Below are 21,817 nucleotides of genomic sequence, written 5' to 3'. Positions count from 1 at the left end.
AATCTCGATCTATTTGTTACTGTTAAAATTATGCGTTTGATATTTTTTACATATGTCATAATGTATGCCACATAGAACTTCCCACCATAGGTTATGAATTTTTTTTTCATGCATCATATGTATTATAAGTGTTATGATATATAGTTGCATGATTTAATTTTATAGCATGCTCATGCATCTTATAATATAAATGTTATAATATATGTTTTGCATGCATAATAACATTGTCATGCATCATTTATATTATAAAAGTTATAATATATAGTTGGATTTATGTATGAATGTTAGTTGGATTTATGTATGAATGTTATATATTTTATTTTCATTACTTTAGTATATAATGGTTATGTATGTTTAACTAATGAAAATAAAAATTGAAATTGCATGAAGCATGATATTACTTTAGGTAATTTTGTAATTATTGCAATTTTTCTAAGTATAATTTTGAATGCAATGTATGATTTTAATTTATTTCATTTCTTTATAATTGTTATAATTAAATGAAATTAGAAATCAAAATCAATGATAAAGAATTTCATGCAAACTTAAGTTACAATCATTTTTAAATAGTTTAAAATATGATTCACATAGACCTAAGTTCACAATATTTCTAATATGATTAGAAATTAGCTTAATCTTTCTAATCGGTTTAATAGAATTAAATTGGTTTTCATAAAAGATTAAAGTTGCAGGAAATGTATTTATAAGGGACCTTTGTCTAAGGCCAATTCTGTCTATGCTAGGGTATTTAAGCTGACGAAAATGAAATACCCCTACCTGGAAACTGACCTGGAAGGTGAATTAGATAGATTTACTACAAACATGCAATTGTTGATTAAAAAATTTATTAAATTATTTAATGAACATTAATTAAAATTGTTTAACTATCCAAAGTAAGTGTTACTATTGAGCAGACTTAAACAATCACCTAGTAAAAATAAGTAGCCGTATTTTTCCTAAGTTAAATTAACCCTAGGTTAAACACTCAGTAAGAGAAAAATTGGGTATATGATACTTCATTGTTCCTATCACGTTTCTCTCTCATAGTTCACACTGTTCTCATAGTGAGAGAAAAATTCCTATCACGTTTCTCTCTCTCATTAGTTTGTAGCAAATTTTCATGCTTGGCCTCAATGCACCTTTATTTGTGTCCCCCTACGGATGACATTTGAGTGAATCTTTACTCAAACTCCAGAAATGGATAGAGTTGTTTTAGTTTTTGCTCCAATCGATAATTCTAGGGTTAGCTCATTGGTATGAAACTCTAGAATCTAAAATGAGGTTTGCACTTACAAAAAAAATGTTAAGTTAGTTAACAATTTCTAAACTGAACAATGGTGCCTAATAATAACAAGAACAAAGAGTTGTTCTGTTTATTAGTTGAGATAGTCTCATTTTAGTGAAAAGGTACTTGATTATTCTACGGTGGTTTTTACCTTGCCTCACTGAAACATCATTGCAAATCGATGTCACATAGGGTGCATTAAGTTATTTTGCTAAATTTGATTGGTTTTTCCAAAATGGTAATACATGGATTACTAATATAAATAAATTGTATGTTTCAGCCATATCATCAATATGACTTTTGCGACTCTTAATATGCTCGCCATCGATAAATTAGCCGGCGATAATTACATCAAATGAAAAAACACAATCAATATAGTTCTGATCATTGATGATTTACGATTTGTCCTTGTGGATGAATGTTCTCCAGTCCCAGCTCCAAATGGCACTAAAAACGTTCAGGAGGCATACGCACGCTGGACACAGGCAAATGAAAAGACCTGAGCGTACATCTTGGCAAGCCCTTCTGAGGTCTTGGGTAAGATGCATGAGCCCATGCTCACTGCTCGTGAGATCATGGACTCCTTGTGAGGAATATTTGGATAGCCTTCCACTCAACTCAGGCATGATGCGTTCAAATTCATCTTCAATGCTCGCATGCTAAAAGAAACCTCTGTTTGAGAACACGTTCTGAACATGATGATCTGCTTTAATGTGGCTAAGATGAATGGATTTGTCATTGATGAGGCCAGTCGGGTTAACATCATTGTGGAAACTTTACCTGAAAGTTTCCTTTAGTTCCATAGCAATGCTATAGACTTTCCAATCCTTGATGAAAGTCAAGGAATAGAAGGGTGAGGCAAATGCTACCTCATCTTCCAAAAAGTTCTTCAGAGGTTCGACCTCTAGAACTAAGTCTGTGTCTTCCTCTATCGGCACCAAAAAATGGAGAAGAAGAAAGGTGGAAAGGGGAAGGCTAACCCACCAGTTGCTGCCTAAAAAAAACACGAAGTCCAAGGTTGCAAAGAGAGTTTCCATTGCAAGCAAGAGAGACATTGGAGAAGGAATTGCCTCAAATACTTGGCGAAGAAGAAGAAGGCCAAACAAAGTAAGTATGATTTACTTGTATTGGAGACTTGTTTAGTGGAGATTGATGATTCAACTTGGATAATAGATTCAGATGCCACTAACCACGTTTGTTCTTCATTTCAGAGAATTGATTTCAAGCGGCAGTTGGCACTTGGTAAGATGACGATGTGTGTAGGAACTGGGCACGTTGTCTCTGTGAGGGCAGTGGGAGGACTCAAGCTTACTTTATAGAAAAATTATATTTTATTAGAAAATGTATATGTAATTCCTAACTTAAACAGGAATTTAATTTCTATCAAGTGTTTTATTGAACAAAATTATACATTATCTTCTTTCTGAAGGATCTCATTGAAGAGAACCTTGAGCAGAAGCATGATCGTCCCAAATTCCATTCTTTTAGAGAAAGCAATTTTTCAAAATAGACAAAAAGATTTTGCAATTATAAAATTAGTTACAACATGCTTAGATATACAATAATTGAGGTTTTAGAAATCCTTACCTTTGAAGAAAAAACTTCAAGAATCCCTCGAACATGAAATCGGGTACTACCATGATGGCGACCTTGGTATTCTTAGGTAGAGAACCCAAGAGTGGTGGACTCTGACTATTTTGGAATGAGGGAATGAAATTGAGAGTAGAGAGAAGGATGAGGAATTGTAATTGATCTCTAAGAACAACAACTTTCACATAACGTTTCTATGTTTCTTACTCTTACTCAATCAAGAATTAGATCTTCTTCCTTTCAAAAATGCCAAATATATCATCCACCACCCATTACGTGAGTGGAGAGAAAAAAGAGGGCAGGAAGTTGTAACTCCCTCCTTAATTCAAATAAATTAATTTTAATATATAAATAATAAAATTAATTTATATAAAATTAAATATAAATATGATAACTAACTTATCCTAATATATATATATATATTAAACTACATGTTATATCAAATATAACTTATAACCTATAGTATTAATATTGTATCTTATACAATATAACCTATAGTTTTTTTCTCTCTTATATAATATTTAATATAAATCAAGTTTATATTAAATTTAACAATTATGAATCTGATTCATCTAATTAATATTTGAATCTTATTCAAATATTTATTTCCTCTCTCATATGCTATAATGTATCAAATACATTATAATAATTATATCATATATAACTAAAATAATTTAATTATATCATATATAATTAAATCCCTCAATTAATTTGAATAACTCAATTTAATCTAAAAATTGATTCTCATTTAATTCTATTGAGTTACCAAGGGGACCTCATGGACCTATAGCTTGAAGCTCCAACGGTACATGAATAATTATTCAAACTCTTTAATTAAATTATTTATTATCTGTTAACTATCAGGCACTCCACTAAAGATTGACAACTGCACTCTTTGCACCACAAATATATTTCTTTCATACGACAGTTGTAAACGTATTTGATAGCATCATGCCTTAGGGAGAAGGACGGTTGTCCAAACATCCCACATAGAGATTCCATAATCTCCTTGACAGTACTCATACTTTCATGTTTCTTAGCCAAGACATCAGATATGCTGGCAAGAATATAGACACGGGCTTTGTCATTTGCCTTTGTTCATCTATTGTATACATCCCGAACAGTTCAGTTTGCATTTGAGCTTGGAATGGGAGAACACTCCTTTGTTAAGACGAACCTCAAATCGTCTATCACTAGTATTGTATTCAAGTTTGATTTTCAAGTAGCATAATTATCCTTGGTTAATTTATCAGAAGCGAACAATTGAACTAATGAACTTGTTATTCTGAAAATATAAACAAATTTCTTTATTGTGAATTGCTTTTAAACCCAATCATGTTTTAGCAAAGTAATAATGTACCCAAAATTTCATTATTTTTGCAACGATACTATAGTGAGTCAGAATAAGTGCTACCGAGGGGCAGCCAAATACTCCTTCACTAAGGCAATAAATTCTTGACTAAATATTATCTCCATAATAACTAACATTTCGATAGTCATTTAGCTATCGTTTTCGGTCAAGAATGTACTAACACTTAGTAATTCTGTAAGTGTAACCCTCTATTTTTAAACCTCAGTGGTCGGCCTTAACGATGCTACCGAATTGGAAAGTCAAGGTTGGAAAATGACCTAAGAATTCCTATCCATTTCTGGAGTTTGAGTTGTTCCGAATCCCATGTTACAACCGAATTGGAAAGTCAAGGTTGGAAAATGACCTAAGAAATCATATGCATTTCTGGAGTTTGGTTGATCCCATGCAAACACTTTCCGAATGGAGCAGTTGAGGTATAATCGACACGAAATGTTGTATGGATCTCATGGTATGAGCATGTTAGGACGTGAGATTTAAAATCAAAACATCACTTTTGATTTTACTGTGAACAACTTCCTCTATTCACCATAATCTCGATTTATGTAAACACTTTCTGAATGGAGGTCACTCCTAGGGTGACACGAAGCGAAACATGAATCTTGATTATGAACTCTTAGGGACATGAGAGCTAAAAAGAACATATCGTATATGTTATTAATCTCCCACTGAAGCATTATTAACTTCCCACTGAAGCATTCTAATAACATATCATATATGCTCTTAAACTCCAATTGAAGTGTTCTAATATTTGTTTGGGTATATCTTTACTTAGGAATATTCCGGCTAAATTAACAACCTAAGTCTAGGTGTTTATCCAAGTATAACGTTTATATTTGAATTTAACTTACGATGTCTAGGTGATAAACCAGTTTTAAAACCTCACACGCTCACGTATTTCTCATAAAATTGGTTAACAACGCTAAATTATTCGGCCATAATCCATGGGTAGGAGGTGTTACGTAAACCGTCAACTTAAATACCTCAAGCCTTAGACAGGATTATATATCGGTTGAGTTGTTTTATAAGATAACGACCTATTTTAACTATTAAAACAAGTGGTTAACCTACGTGAGCAAGCAATTTATTTTTGTTATGGATTTTAAATGTCTAATCCAATTTTATAACAACTTATAAAATTTAGACATAGTGTGCATCCATAACATACATCAAATACATGATTTAATATACTTATATTAAAACATCTGAAACCCTAAACATACATACTATATATTATAACACCTTATAACATACTTTCTATGCATGTAACATGCTTTCTATGGTAGGATTTTAAATCTACATGGCATACTATATGCACATACAAGATTTTTTAATTATAAATACATCACATGCATAAATAATTAAATACAAATTGATATGGTTTAGTTTTGACATTCTCAAGCAAACAAAAGCCTAGATTATTACATTAATAACCAAAACTGGCTCCAGAGCACTTTTGGACCACTCGAAACCTCCTGAACCAAACCCAAACTGATCGAACCGGACCTTTAATGCTCAAAATTGAGCTAAACCGGGTAAAAAACCATTGAGTACCATCAAGTCGAGTATGCCATCGAGTCATTGAGCATCGAGTATGCCATCGAGCAAACGCCATCGAGTCATTGAGTATGCTTTCGAGCATCGAGTATGGCATCGAACAAATGCCATCAAGTCATCGAGCATGACACCGAGCATCGAGTACCATTGTGCATCGAGTATTTACCAAAATACCATCGAGTATGGCATTGTGCATCAAGTATTTACCAAAATATCATCGAGTAAATGCCATCGAGTACTATCAAGTATGGCATCGTGAATCAAGTATTGGGCAGTGGCTGAAAATCCAGTTTCTGCTGCTCGACCTTCTTCACCTCTCTCTTCAATTACAACCTAATCTCAACTCTAATGACTCTAATTGAGTTACAAATACTTAATCACATATTAAGGCCCATCAATCAAGTGCCAATTACAAGAATTACAACATAATTGAAGAGAATTCAATGCCAAAAACTCAGAAAAAACATATTACCTCACAATTTTTATACAACTTATGAAAAACACCCACCAAGCCAAAATTAACTCAAATTGAATGCTTAAATGCTGCTCTGATACTAATTGTTGGAATACAGAAACATACAATGGAAGAAAAAAGGATCATTAATCATTCTAATTCATTAATTTTGGCATCAAAATAAACATGTTCACAGAGAGTTAAGAGGGTTTCAACACATACCTTTGAAGAACCTCTTGAATCTTGATCTCCAACTGCAATCTTCTTTTCCTTTGGTTGTGAATTACTACAAGGTCTTTTTTACTATTCTCTTGGAGAGTTTAGAGACTCAAAACAAGCTTGAATTAGGAAAAAATAGAGATGAGGTCACTGGTTTACCAAGGTTGAAGCAGAATTTCTCAACAAATTCAGTCAATTGCATCAACTTTTCCACTCAATCAAGAGTAGTATTATTACATGACTCTCATGCAAACTGATCACTTCAAGTGATTCCAGCTTCTCCTTGAATTTGGTGGTGGAATTATGTGTAAGAAGGGGACTAACCTTCTTACTTGAAAGTGGGAAAATCCAACATTGGGATTTTCCCCAATTTTCAATTTCACTTTTTGATATGAAATTGATTTTCAAAATCAAAATCTTTTTCAAATTTTAGTTCTTTAATTAAAATTAAAGTTTTATTATTTTTAAAAAATTAATTCAATAATTAATTTTTATAATAAAATTAATAATTAATAATTAATTAAACAATTTAATTAATTCTATTAATTTAATATCAAATATTAATTAATTTTCAACCAATTCCATTACCATGAATAGATTATTAAATTAATATTTAAATCATATTCATATATTAATCGATTCTTCAATTACGTTTAATTTCAAAATTAAACATGTAATTATATCACATATTACTAATTCCCTTAATTCGAATTTGAATGTTTCAAATCAACTTATCACGTCATTCTGAGGCTAATTCGTTTATGAGCTAGTAGGGGGACCTAATGGACCTACAGATCAGGGACTCCAATGATCTAAAATTAATTGGCTGAACTCTTTACACCAAATTAATCCCTATTCGTTAACTACCAGGACACTCCACTTAAGCCCAGTAGTTGCACTCCCCCCACTGTAGATATATTATGTCCACTCGACATAACTATAATTAGTAAGTTAATCTTTCACAAGTTGTTCGTAATAACAGTTGGGTTAAATGGATGTTTTACCCTCGAGATTACCTCTCGTACCTTAAGTCCCACTAATCCTCTAATGAACAATTGGTTTGTGATCAGATCATTAAATTGAGTCTCTCTTGGGCCAATGAGAAGGTGGGGCCTCTTGATTGGTTTGTGATCAGATCATTAAATTGAGTCTCTCTTGGGCCAATGAGAAGGTGGGGCCTCTTGTTCAAAACCTTGTGTTAGCAGTTAAAGGATCAACTTCTCTACTATCCGCGGGTAGGAGTGAATTCCATCTTGCACCCTATGTCCCCATCTATTTACCCTGTCTTACCCTTGAAATGGGAGGTGTATTGAGTCGACGCTATTGAGCCAACCCTCGCCTATGCAAATCTAAGGATAATCCCAAATAAACAAGAGTTCATAGTTAACTCAGGATTAAGGTTAAGTTACCTAAGTCATCATTGTGAAATAGTCAGTCTTAAACAGTAAACAATGTTATAAAATAAGAATGACTTATTTCTTGGTCCGATATTGCGCAAACTCATTGCACAGGACGCCCTCACTCTTCATATCACTACATGTACGAATCAGGATCACTTCGTTTGTAGCACTTTTCGAATCCTTGTAACAACTATAGAGTAGGCCGCATCTGATAGTGTTATTAGAATGAGTCCCTAACCTTATTCATATACTATAGATCATTTAGACTATTTACTCGAACCTGATCAACTCTTATGTCTCCACATAAAGTTCAAGTACTCATGTAATAGTCATGGATCTTTTAGTTTATTGGATTTATTTCTAAAACGAAATAAACAATTCATATATTCAATATAACTTTATTGAATCAAGCTTCAATAAAAACTTTATTGAATTTATCAAAATGAGTTTATTATTTACAAACCACGAGTTTTAAGACATAAAACTCAACATAAATCTCAATAGAATTGAGAGACTAGTTAAGAATGGACTTCTAAGTGAGTTAGAAGAAATTGTTTTACATGTATGTGAGTCATGCCTTGAAGGAAAAATGACTAAAAAATTTTTTACTTGAAAAGGTCACAGAGCCAAAGAGCCCTTAGAACTTGTACAGTCAGACCTCTGTGGTCTGATGAATGTTAAGGAAAGAGGAGGGCTTGAATATTTCATTACTTTTACTGATGATTATTCGAGATATATATGTTTATTTAATGCAACATAAGTCTGATGTCCTTGAAAAGTTCAAGGAGTACAAGACTGAAGTTGAAAATGTATTAAATAAAAGAATTAAAATATTTTAATCTGATCAAGGTGAAGAGTATATGAATATGAAGTTCCAAGACTATTTGATAGAACATGGAATTGTATCCCATCTCTCAGCACCACACCTCGGAAGAATGGTGTATCGAAAGGAGAAATTAAACTCTGTTTGACATGGCTCGGTCTATGATGAGTGATGCTTCCTTACCAGACTCGTTTTGGGGTTATGTAATACAGATAACCGGCTACATTTTGAACTATGTTCCATTCAAGAGTGTTACTGGAACACCTTTAGAATTATTGAAGGTCGTAAAGGTAGTTTATATCACTAAAGAATCTGAAGTTGTCCAGCACATGTGCTTGAAGTAAATCCTAAGAAATTGGAATCTCATTCAAAATTGTGCCTATTGTAGGTTACCCCAAAGGAACAAGAGGTGGTTGCTTCTATGATTCTAAAGATAATAAAGTGTTTGTGTCGATAAATACTAATTTTTTAGAAGATTACCACATAAGGGAGCATAATCCTCACAGTAAGATAATGTTAAATGAACTTTCCAGTTAAACTATTGAACCTTGAACAAGATTTGTTGAAAAGTCCAATACCTCAACAAGAGTTGTTGAAATTGGTTCATCTAGTAGGTCACATCCATCTCAAACGTTGAGGGAGCCTCAACGTATTGGGAGGGTTGCAAACTCGCCTATACGTTATATGGGTTCAACATAAACTCTGGCTATTATAGCTGATGGTGATGTTGAGGATCTATTGTCTTACAAGAAGGCAATGAAGGATGTTGACAAAGATGGGTGGATCATACTTATGGATCTTGAAATGGAGTCTATGTACTTCAATTCAGTTTGGCATCTTGTAAATCAATCTGATGATGTTAAACCTATAGGTTGCAAATGGATCTACAAGAGAAAACAATATGCTGATGGAAATGTGCAAACCTTTAAGGCTAGACTTATGAAAAGTGTTATACCCAAGTTGAGGGAGTCGATTATGAGGAGACTTTTTCACCTGTTGCCACATTGAAGTCTATCTGGATACTCCTATCCATTGCCTCATAATATGACTATGAGATTTGACAAATAGACGTCAAGACTACTTTTCTGAATGGCAATCTTGAGGAGACCAAATATATGGAACAACTTGAGGGATTCATAACCCAAGGTCAAAAATAAAAGGTTTGCGAGCTTAACTGGTCCATTTATGGATTGAAACAAGCTTCTCGATCTCAGAATATAAGATTTGATACTGTGATCAAATCTTATAGCTTTGATCAGAATGTTGATGAGTCTTGTGTTTATAAGAGAATCATTGTTACCGAAATATAATAAAATGCGCCGCTAATAGGTATAAAAAAGCTTTTGAAAAAATCAACAATAAAGTTCAAAGTATATATGGATCCAAAATGATCTTTTAAACAATTCTATAAAAGTTTCGAATCTTCAAAATTGTATCTTAGGTGCAAACAAAGTCCCATATTCGGAAGAGGAGAACATGATCATAGACATATATATAATAAAGGATAATTATCTATATTGGTATGAGATATTTTGGGTAATTTCAAAAGCAATGTTACGAGAATTTATGATCAAAATGAATAATATCATATTATTATAAAGATAAGTGTAGATTCTATTGTTCTTGATCATTATAAGCTCACCGCTCGAGTGGCATTTTTGTTTTCTTGCTCATGGATGATCTCTTATAGTTTTAAACATTATAGAACAATTTTTTTTCTTTATTTTTCTTGTTTAAAGATTTAAATTTTTTTAAAAAAATTAAATTATAAACAAATACCAAATCCATTAAAAAAAGACAATTATTTCAAATGGTAAAACTGTTGAAAATATTTACAAAATATAGCAAAATTTTAGAACTATCAATGATAGACGCCGAAAGATACTGATAAACTTCTATTAGTGATATTGATAGCCACTGATAAAAGTTTATTAGTATCTATTAGTTTTAAAATTTTGGTAAATATTTTGGTTTATTTTTCTATATTTAAAAACGGTCTTTAAAAAATGAATAAAGAACTAGGATATTTATTTATACAAAAAAATAAAAAACCAACAGTGAAAAACAAATTAATGGTATTATCAACATTAAAAACAAAAACAATAAAAGAATAATGAAAATACATGTAGAATTGACCCAGTCAAAAGAATCCTAAGTATTGACTGAGTCAAAACCCCGAAAGTGACCAATTACAAATCGAAGTCGCAGCGAGTGGTTTGAAAGAAAAAAGAATTTGCATTCGATTTCAATGCAACCTTCAATTCGCAGTTAACCTTTGGCCTGAACTTTCCAATCCTCACGGAGCCGAAATTCAACCTCAGCCGGAGATGGGACTTCATGTTAACGTCGAAGGCGCCGGCAAGGGTCTCACCGTTGAACTCTGCAAGGTCCTCGCCACTTCATGTTAACCTTTGGCCCGATGAGGAGCTTGAGAAAGGTGGTGAGAAGGCAACAGGCACAGCTGCGGCCGTGGCCATGGCGGTGGTAGGTCTTTGCCGGAGGAGGATGATACGCGGAGTGGATGTTTTGTACGAACTTTCTCATTCGCATTTTTGCATTCTTTTTTAGGATTATTTTCAAAATTAAAGTTTTAAAAAATTTGTCTTCATTTTTAAAATCTGGACAAAAATTCAATGTTTACTTGTAAAAGATAAACCATGGATAAGAAATTGTGGAAAAAGAACAATTTTCAAATACTTTAATTTGGCTCACCAATGTAAGTTAGATTGGGATGGTATGAATTACAAACTCAATGGTTGATCTATTAATTTTAAATGTTGATAGAGATAAATTAGTCATTATTATTTTGAAAGTTACCATATTAGTTATTAATTTATTTCAATATTGGATGAAAATTGAAATATAGAAGGGTGTGATGCTAATTTAATTAGAATAAAAATTGGGTCCCAAATATTACTTCATCCCAAGTCACAAATTTCATCTAAAATCTGATCAAGTTTCTATCGTAAAAGTAGTTTGGAAGTATTTATGAAAAGATAATTTTTTAAACAAAAGATAACGATTTTAAGATTCTTTTTTCTTCGTAACTTTAGCCATTTTTATTCTAATTATTACATAACACTATATTGACCACTTTTAAAAGAAACAGAATAGTTTAAAAAAATAGTGGCGCACTGGTTGAAAGATTGGCCTCCTGAAATTTTTTGCTTTTATTTTAGTTCATTCTTTAGTTTCTGGTGTTTAGTTGTTTTTCATGTTCTATTAAAAAAAATAACATTTTTTTAATTATTATTTTTTAATCAATGAAGTAAGTTACTCTTCAAATTTCTAAAAGAGCCCAACATTAAATTTTAAGTTTTGAGGGTCAATATAAATTCTAACTCAAAATTTCAAACAATTAAATGTTCTTTGATAATTGTATGGCTCAAAGTCCCTCATCACTTGGATTAAAAACTAGTGGAGGCACACTTGATTTTTTCTTTTTTTCTTTTTTTTCTTTTTTGCCAATTTTAATTTAAGATACTATGAGCGATTCCATCACAAATAATAGACCTTTTATTTTAATATTGCAATGGGAAGAAATATTTAGTAAAATATGGTAGTTGTAAAAGTATAGGAATTTATTGTTATTTGCCGACCTTTTTTAGAAGCTCAAGGGAAGTCAAAAAGAAAAAAGAGAGAGAGAAAAAGAGGTCAGTTTTGAAAACTCACCTACAAAGATCGAGTCTTCAACATTTGACAAAACCATCTGAGGCTTCAACTGTCCATCTGCTAGGAATCTCTGACCACTTGCTCATCTCGAGACTTGAAGTCTTGACTTGTCTTCTCACCCTAGCTTTTAATTCTTTCACCAACAGCTTTGAAGGCAGCTTTTAATCCTTCATTGACAGCTTTTAACGTTCTACCATTCGTGGGTTGAGTTTTCAACACTCGACCTACCTATTTTTAAACCCCACCACCCACTTCTCAAATCACTCTTCTCAAATCGATTTTTTTCCTCTTTTTTCCTCATATTACTCTCTACTTCTATCTCTCTGTGTCTCATGTAGCTCGTTGCCCCTTTCTTCTTCTCTTTCAAATTTTACTTCTCACAAATTACTTTCTCCCTTTCTGCCTCTTTGTATCTTAAATCACCCTTTTTCATCTCATTCTCCAAAAAATTGTTACTAAATCCTCTTTTTCCCACATTCACCCAACAAATTATGAGGTTTGTGCATCTACTCTACTACATTTCAATTTTTTTTAAATAATTATAAATTTTGTCACTATTTTCATACTATTAAGTTTTTTTTTTTTTTTTTATATAAGTTTTTATTGCTGTTTGGGAAACAAAGAACCAAAAAGAAGAAACGTTCACTCAACTAAATTCCTATTTTTTTAATTGAAAATAAGTTATAGATCCATATACTCACATATTTTATTTTTTCGTAGTGTTTGTTGCCGGATAACAAATAACAAAGAAAAGAGGAACCGTTGTCACTTTGAGGTTATAAAAGTAAATCTGCTAATGAATTTGTGAGTTTACTTTTTATTTATTACTAGTTTTTTGTTTTTAATACTTTTTTATATTATGTTATGCTAGATATACCATTTTAATTCCTTATAAATTGATGTTATTAATTTTTTTTAATATTATTTATATATTGATATTAGTAGATCTGTCATGTTAACTTTTTTTAATGGTTGTTGAATTCAAGAATATTTATATATTAATGTTAGTAGTTTTTTCTCTATACTTTAATATTCTTATTTATAGTATGTTAGATTTATCATATTAATGTTTTTCTTTTGCATTTTAAATAATATTAGATTTTGTTAGTATATTGTTAGTATTTTAGTATTAATGCATTTTAAAAAGTTTAGTTCTTTTTTGTTATTTGATATAATTTTTTTTATTATATATATTTCTTATAATATTCAATTGTTTTATTATTTAAGTTTGATGTTCAAAGTTTTTATTAATTTTTAATATATTTTTAATATTTTTTTGTTTTTGTTTGTATTGTTGGGTTTTATATCCTAAAACTTGCAGTTTGTAAAATGATAAACATTTTCTATAATCAATAAACTTGTTATTATCTCATAAATTGTAAGAAAGTCTAAATCCAATAAACTAAGACCTATGACTATTGTATTAGTGCTTGAACTTTATGTGGAGACATAATAGTGGATCGGGTTCGAGTAAATAGTCAAAATGATCTATGGTACATGAATGAGGTTGAGTACCTTATTCTGGTAACACCATTGGATGCGGTCTACTCTGTAGTTATTACAAAAAGTTGTAATGTGCTACATACGATGTGATCCTAATTCGTACACGTCATGACATGAGGAGTGGGGGTGTCCTATGTAATGAGTTTGCATAAGATCAGGACCAAGAAATAAGTCACTCTTACTTTATAACGATGTTTACTATTTAAGACTAACTATTTCACCTAGATGACCTAGGTAACTCGATCTTAATCCTGAGCTAACTATGAACTCCTGTTTATTTAGGATTGCCCTTAAATTTGCATAGTTGAGGTTTGGCTCAACAACGCCGGCTCAATAAGACCCCCATTCCAGGGGTAAGACTAGATAGATAGATGCGAACATAGGGTACAAGACAGAGTTCACACCTACTCGATATTGGGATAGGAGAAAAGTTGTTCTCTCAAGTACTGAATCCAAGTCTTGAATAAGGGGCCTCACCCTCTCACTAGGCTGAGAAAGTTTGGTTTAGTGATTGGATCACAAACTAGTTGTTCATTAGAGGATTAGTAGGGACTTGAGGAATAAGACGTAATCTCGGGGGTAAACAGATATTTGACCCAGCCGTTATTACGAACAACCTGTGAAGGGTCAACTTGCTGATTATGGTTAAATCATGTGGACATAATATATCTACTGAGGGGAGTGCAACTATGGGCTTTAGTGGAGTGACCTATTAGTTAACGAATGAAGATTAATTTGGTCTAATGAGTTTAGCCAATTAGTCTCACATCGTTTGAACCCATGATCTGTAGGTCCGCGAGGTCCCCCTACTAGCTCATAACAAACTAGCTCTAGAATAGCGTCATAAGTTAATTTGAAACGTTCAAATTAGAATGAAGGGATTTAGTAATTATATGAGATATAATTATATGTTTAATTTTAGAATTAAATGTAATAGGAGAATTTATATATTTAAGTATAATTTAAATATATGTGTTAAAATTAATTTAATATTTGATATTAAATTAATTAAAATTTTATTTAATAATTAATTTATGAAATTAATTAAATTCTTATTTTAAAAATCAAAATAGTTTATTAAATCAAATTTTGATTTTTAGATAAAATTGAAAAATTAGAAAATAAAAAACACACAAAATGGAAAAAAGAATTTTTCCATTATCCATCACCTAAGTAGCTCACACATGAAGCAATATCTTGGCCTTGTCTTCTCCAAGCATGAGCTGAAACTCATGCAACTCTTCTCTTTACATGTTGATCTGCAATATAATGAAGAGATTGGAGTGAAAATCGGGCATGTAATCTATAAAGAATTTTAGAGAAATTTCGGATTGAAGTAAGGGTTCTTCAACAATGTTGCTGCAGCGAGTTTTTCTCCTTCTACCCTTGATTCAAGCTTGTTTTGAGTCCCACAGTTCAATTTAGAGCACCAAGAGAATAGTGGGGAAGATCTTGAGGTGGTCTACAACAAGATTTGAATGAGCTTTGAAGAAGTTCTACAAGAGTATGTCTTGAAATTCATTTTTTTACTGCAAAAGCATGCTTTATATTATGCCAAAATTAGTGAATTTGAGTGCTTAAATGATCCTTTTGCTTCGCTGCAGTTGATACAATCCAACATGTATTTAAGTTTGATAATTAATAAAATAATTAGTAATGTGTTATTTGTTTTTTTTTATAATATTCAATTTTTTAGTTTTTTTTTTGTTATTTAATTCAAGTGAATTTTTATTATATAAATTTCTTATAATATTCGATTGTTTTAGTATTTAAATTTGATGTTCAAAGTTTTTTTTATTAGTTTTTTAATATTTTTAATATTTTGTTTGTTGTTTTTTGTATTTAAGTTTAATAATTAGTAAAATAATTAGTAATGTATTGTTTGTTTTTTTTATGATACTCTATTCTTTGAGTATTGTTTTTTATTTAAAAAGTTCAGTATTTTTTTATTCAATATAAAATTATTAATTTGAATAAATTTGTATTTTATATATTTTTATAATATTCGATTGTTTTAGTATTTAAATTTGATGTTCAAAGTTTTTTTATTAGTTTTTTAATATTTTCAATATTTTCAATATTTTTGTTTGTATTTAATTTTGATAGTTAGTAAAATAATTAATAATGTATTGTTTGTTTTTCTTTTTTTTTAATAATATTCTATTGTTTTAGTTTAGTTTTTTTTTTTTTAAAAAAGTTTTTTTTTTATTATTTAATACAAAATTATTAATTTGAGTGAATTTTTATTATACATATTTCTTATAATATTTGATTGTTTAGTATTTAAGTTTGATGTTCAATATTTTTTATTAGTTTTTTCAATATTCTCAATATATATATATATATATATATTTATATTTTATATTTTTTATTGCATTTAAGTTTGATAATTAGTATAATAATTAGCAATGTATTGTTTTTTTTCTTTTTATAATATTCATTTTTTTGAGTATTTTTTTATTTTAAAAGTTTAGTAATTTTTGTTAATTAATACAAAATTATTAATTTGAGTGAATTTTTATTATATATATTTCTTATGATATTCGATTGTTTTAGTATTTAAGTTTGATGTTCAATGTTTTTTTATTAGTTTTTTTTTAATATTTTTAATATTTTTTGTTTGTTTTTGTTTGTATTTAAGTTTGCTTATTAGTAAAATAATTAGTAATGTATTGTTTTTTTTTATATAATATTCTATTTTTTGAGTATTGTTTTTTATTTAAAAAGTTTGGTAATTTTTTTGTTATTTAATACAAAATTTATTATAATATTCGATTGTTTTAGTATTTAAGTTTGATGATGTTCAAAGTTTTTTTGTTAGTTTTTCTTAATATTTTCTTAAAATTTTTGTTCATTTTTGTTTGTATTTAACTTTTATAATTAGTAAAATAATTAGTAATGTATTGTTTGTTTTTTTTTTCTTTTAGAAAATGACGAATAAATGTTTGAGATTTATGTTGTTTACAAATAGTAATGTGATTGATGGTGTTGATAGAGTTATTATGACCAACCACCATGTGAGGATTTTAGCATAAATATAAATAGTGGGCTTGTTTTTGAACAATTCGTGGAAATGGTAGAGATGACACCTGATGTAGATATGAGAGCAAGTAAATTAGAAATAGTATATAGACATCCTAATCTAACACCATCAGGATCAGTAAGGTTTATGTCATTCCCTATTCATAATGAACAACCAATGAACTTGATGTTCTCAATTACGATGCCATCCTGAATTTAGTGCACTTATATGTTAATGTGATTCGGGTAGGGTGGGATATAAACTTGAATGCACAACCCTTTAGTTAGTTTGAAGATCTGTTTCAATGTACGACCCTGATCCTGAATCAGTTACACCACTATATGATTATGAAGATATGGTGGCTAACAATCAATATAGAGATTTTTGAACAAATAGAAATGATGAATTCAAGGAGTTGGATTTTGATGGTGATGAACATGAGTTACCTTCAGATACATTCAATGATTCGGACATGATTGTAATAGATAGCATTCGAGAACATGACCCAATTGTTGCCGTTATTGATGTTGATAATATCCAATTGTATAAGCGGATGATTTGTCAAGACAAATAAATGCTACAACATAGGTCAAGTATTTTGCTATTAAGTGTCACACGCCATATGAGATTGTGGAATTGACATCAACGATTTGAGCAATACGGTGTAAGAAGTGGGAAGAAGGTTGCAAATGGAGACTTCGTGCAACAAAGAAAAAATCGCATGAATTGTTTGAAATAACTAAGTATGTTGAGAAACATACATGTTTTTACTCAGAACTTAGTCAAAGTCATGCACATTTAGATTCTTTAATGATTACATTAGAGTTTGTGATGCCGTAAGAAAAACCGTTCATCAGCATGGCACAATTACAGTCCAACATAAAAGCAAAATTTAGATATCATGTTCTTTACCCTATGGTGTGGGAGGGCAAAAGAAAGGCATTGACTAAAGTGTTGGGACGGATCATACAAATTATTATCCAGATGGTTGTATATGGTTAATTAGATCAATCCCAATACGTGTGGAATAGAGAGTAAAGGAAATGCCAATTGAAGAACATGTCATCCTGACTTCTATATTTTGGGCATTTGGTTCTTGTATAGAAGCTTTTAATAGATAGTCGATGATTCAGAGAGATATTATCCACTTTTATGGAAAATATCGAGGAAAGTTTCTGATTGCTATATTAGTTGATTCAAACGAGCATCTTCTTTCTCTTGCATTTACCGTTGCTGATGAGGAGTCTACAGACTCATGGGGATTGTTCTTGAAATATTTGAGAGAAATTGTTACAAATGAAGAGGTGTGTTTAATTTTGGATCAATATGCTGACATTATCTCAACAGTGAACAATTTAGAAAATGGTTGGATAGGACCAAAATGTCATCATTGGTTTTGCTTACGACATATTGTTAGCAACTTCAACAAAAAAAAAAAAAATACAAATTCAATACATTGAAGAATTATGTTTATCATTCCGAATGTCAATTCCAAATACAAAAGTTTAATAAAACTATTGAAGACATCAAAGGAGTAAATCAGACTTGTATGAGTTTTGTTGACAACATTGGTTTTGAGCAATGGACTCAAGCACACGACGGAGGATTCAGGTATAAATGGATAACGACAAATCTATCTATGTGCATCAATGGAGTCCTTAAAGGAGATCAAATGCTGACGATAAATGCTCTTGCTCAAATAACATTTTTCAAATGAGTAAACTATTTTGAAAAAAGAAGAGAAGAAATAAGAGTTGTTTTGGAGCGTCGTGATAAATAAACCTGGTGATAATTTACTTTTTTTTTTAGTAATCAACAATTTTTTTCAAATATGTTTGTAATACTAAGTGAGTAAATATTCAAGTACACACACGAAAAAATTTTGAAATGGGCTTCAAGATCTAGTAAACATGAAGTACAGTCATACGATTGATATGATGGTGTATTTCATATGAAAACCAGATGTCATGGCCTCAATGTTAAAGGGGAAAATGTTCAAATACTGAGGTTAGATGGGTCCGGGCGTATTGTTCATGTAATAAATGGCAAGCGTTTGGTATTCCATGCTCGCATTAAATTGGTCTGAGAAGTGTTGTTTGAGTTACCTATTGACGGCGAGCCAGTTCCTAGAGTAATGCATGATGACTGGTTGAATATTTGACAACTGTTACTTGGTATGGTTCCACCTGCTGATAAAATAAAAGGATCGGGGTTAAATTTAATATGATTAGGTGCAGACGAGGAAGCTATCATGAGATATACACAAGCATATATATTACAGATGATGGGTGGAAGTTGTTTTCTAACAAATCAAGTCACTTCATGCACTTGATGTTCTTGCCATTGTTAACCAACCTCTATAATGCAGGACGATAGTCTTGGGATGGAGCATGTTTGGCATGAACATCTATACAAAGCAACAAAATGTGATGCTCGTGAAATCACTAGGCCTTTGATACTTTGGCAATTATGAGCTTGGGAATGCTTTTTAACAATGGCTTCACAGCTCCAACATGTGAATGGTGATCAATTAGCTGGACGAGTCTACGATTTTCGATACGTTATTTAAATTTAATTTAATTTAATAAATATTTTTATATGACTAATATATTTAATTTAAAATCTAAAATATTAATTTAATAATATAGGTGGAGAGACAAATTTTGTGTAACTAGGTCAACTACATATGTAGTTAGTTAGTATAGATACATGTTTGATCTGCTTCAACCTGATCAAGAACATGAACACTGAACCAATTGAATTTTTTATACATATTTTTAATGTACTTGTCTTCAATATTTTTATATAATATTTTATGTTTCAGATTATTTGGGTGCCTTACAAAGCTATCATGGACACTTTGCCCAATTTTTGTACAAACAGTCAACATATTTGGTGGACGATAAGCCCTTTCATATTTTTTCACATTAGTGAGTGGCATTTTCCTAACAGGGTGATCCGACAATTTGGTCTCCAATAGGATATCATATCAGAATGCAATACTAAACCTCTATTGTATGACACCAATCTAAGAATTGGAGATTGATATGAAAAAGTTGCACATTTGGTAGTGCAATGATACTATCGTACAAGGTTTATTGCAACGGGGTATCCAATTGGAAAATTTGATAGGGATGCAGCTCAAAATTACATCAATTGGTACAATATGATTACAAGGCGCTACATTACTCGTCCGAGAACAATTGTGGGTCATCTGGTACATAATTAAATATTGTCTAATTATTGTTAATTTTAATTTATTTTAAATATTGTCTAATTTTTTTTTTTTTATAATTCACAGAGACCAATACAACAGTCGCCTTTGTGATGTTGCAAATTATCCAAATCAAGTCTTTACTATATGCAGTAATAACGAGAGCTATATGGAGGAGATACATTATATGTACAATATATCTATTGCTCCTCTACTAGTTCCTAGGCGTAGGGAACATGCTTGAGTAGAAGAAGATGAGTTCGATGAGGTTAACCACAATGTGGAAGAATTTCCTCCTACGACGCAGATGTAGAGCCATACTTGTTATGTTAGTCTGATGATGATGATGCCACATTTTGGTTCAGGATATTATGATTCAGAGGCTGGTCTATCATCTTCATACATGCATGGACATGGGCGTGATTGTGGAGAGCATAATGAACATTTATACTATGAAGCGCATGTAGATGTAAAGAGCTACCAGAGCAACATTAAGAGAAACCAAAACAATATAAAGAGGAACCAAAGTAACCTAGAGTCAAATTCGACGATGACAACCACCTTGAAATCGACAACGTCCGCCTTGTCGGACACATTGATTTTTTTTATAATTTTTTAATAAATGAGAAACATTAAATGTTATATTGATATAAACATTTTAATATCCATTTTATTATTTTTCAATTATGAATCATAGTTGTAGTATGGAAGAAAAAAAGATTGAGAATTTGTTCTTTTCTATGATGTCTCTTAGAGTTAATTTTATTTATTATTAAGAAATACAGGGGTAAATTTTTCTTCTTATTAAGAAATAGTACAGTAAATTTTCATAAGATACTTTGTTTAGCAAAAGTAAAGGATTAATATTAAAAAAAGAAAACAAAAACTTTATTTAGGGAAGGTAAGGGATTAATATTAAAAAAGAAAAAAGAAAAAAGAAAAAAGAGTCGAGTGTTCAAAACTCGATCATTGTTGGTCGAATTTTGAAAACTCAATAAAGATAAATTTGAGTATCCAACCCTCAACCTACATCAATTTTAAAAAAAATTGTACTGGTCAAACCTCAAAACTACAACATTTCTCCAATTACTTTCAAATCTATAATATTTCACTATTTATTTATCAAACCTGCACTATTCATCCAATTTTACCCAAATAATATATTGAAATATAAAAATGAATAAACAAGAAAAAAAGAGTGGAAATGAAAAATGGAATAATGAAATAAAGCAAGGCCATGACATTTAAGGAATTCCTCTTTGATTTCTATATTTCTGTGCTTTCTCGATGAATAGAATGAATGATACAATTGTGTATACATATTGATAAAGGGGAAGCAATCGTGCCTTAATCCTACACATGTTTGATTGTGATGAAATGAACTCTAACAGAATGTACACAAGAATAATTCTAGATTATTCTTTCCACATGAGGTTCCAGGTAATGTCCAGCTTGGATGGTGAATCACTGTTTGACTGCTTCGTCATCATCTTCCTTATTATCCTGAATATCCCCCTCAAAAGAGAGGTTAGATCTATTAGACCGAGTTCGGTTCCGAGGTACGAGTATTGTGGATATGTAAGAGGTTTGGTGAGACAATCTGCAAGCTGTTCATCCGTGGGAACATATGGGACTTCTAATCGTTTATTGAGCATTTGATCACGCATGAAGTGGATGTCGATTTCTACATGTTTGGTCCGAGCATGAAA

At 30.9% G+C, this 21,817-nt stretch overlaps 1 long non-coding RNA gene across 1 annotated transcript; it reads left to right on the top strand.

Annotated features, from left to right (window-relative positions):
- The first annotated feature begins 10,901 nt into the window (after positions 1-10,901).
- Positions 10,902-20,847, top strand: LOC120092208 (uncharacterized). The gene is made up of 4 exons (XR_005485933.2): positions 10,902-12,865; positions 13,090-13,173; positions 19,719-20,111; positions 20,196-20,847. It is a non-coding gene; the product is annotated as an uncharacterized LOC120092208 (long non-coding RNA).
- Positions 20,848-21,817: the final 970 nt, after the last annotated feature.

The sequence above is a fragment of the Benincasa hispida genome, chromosome 11 (assembly GCF_027475165.1).
Source record: "Benincasa hispida cultivar pf3 chromosome 11, pf3_genome.v1.1, whole genome shotgun sequence".
NCBI classification, from domain to species: Eukaryota; Viridiplantae; Streptophyta; class Magnoliopsida; order Cucurbitales; family Cucurbitaceae; genus Benincasa; species Benincasa hispida.
This window is presented reverse-complemented; position numbering and strand designations above follow the sequence as displayed.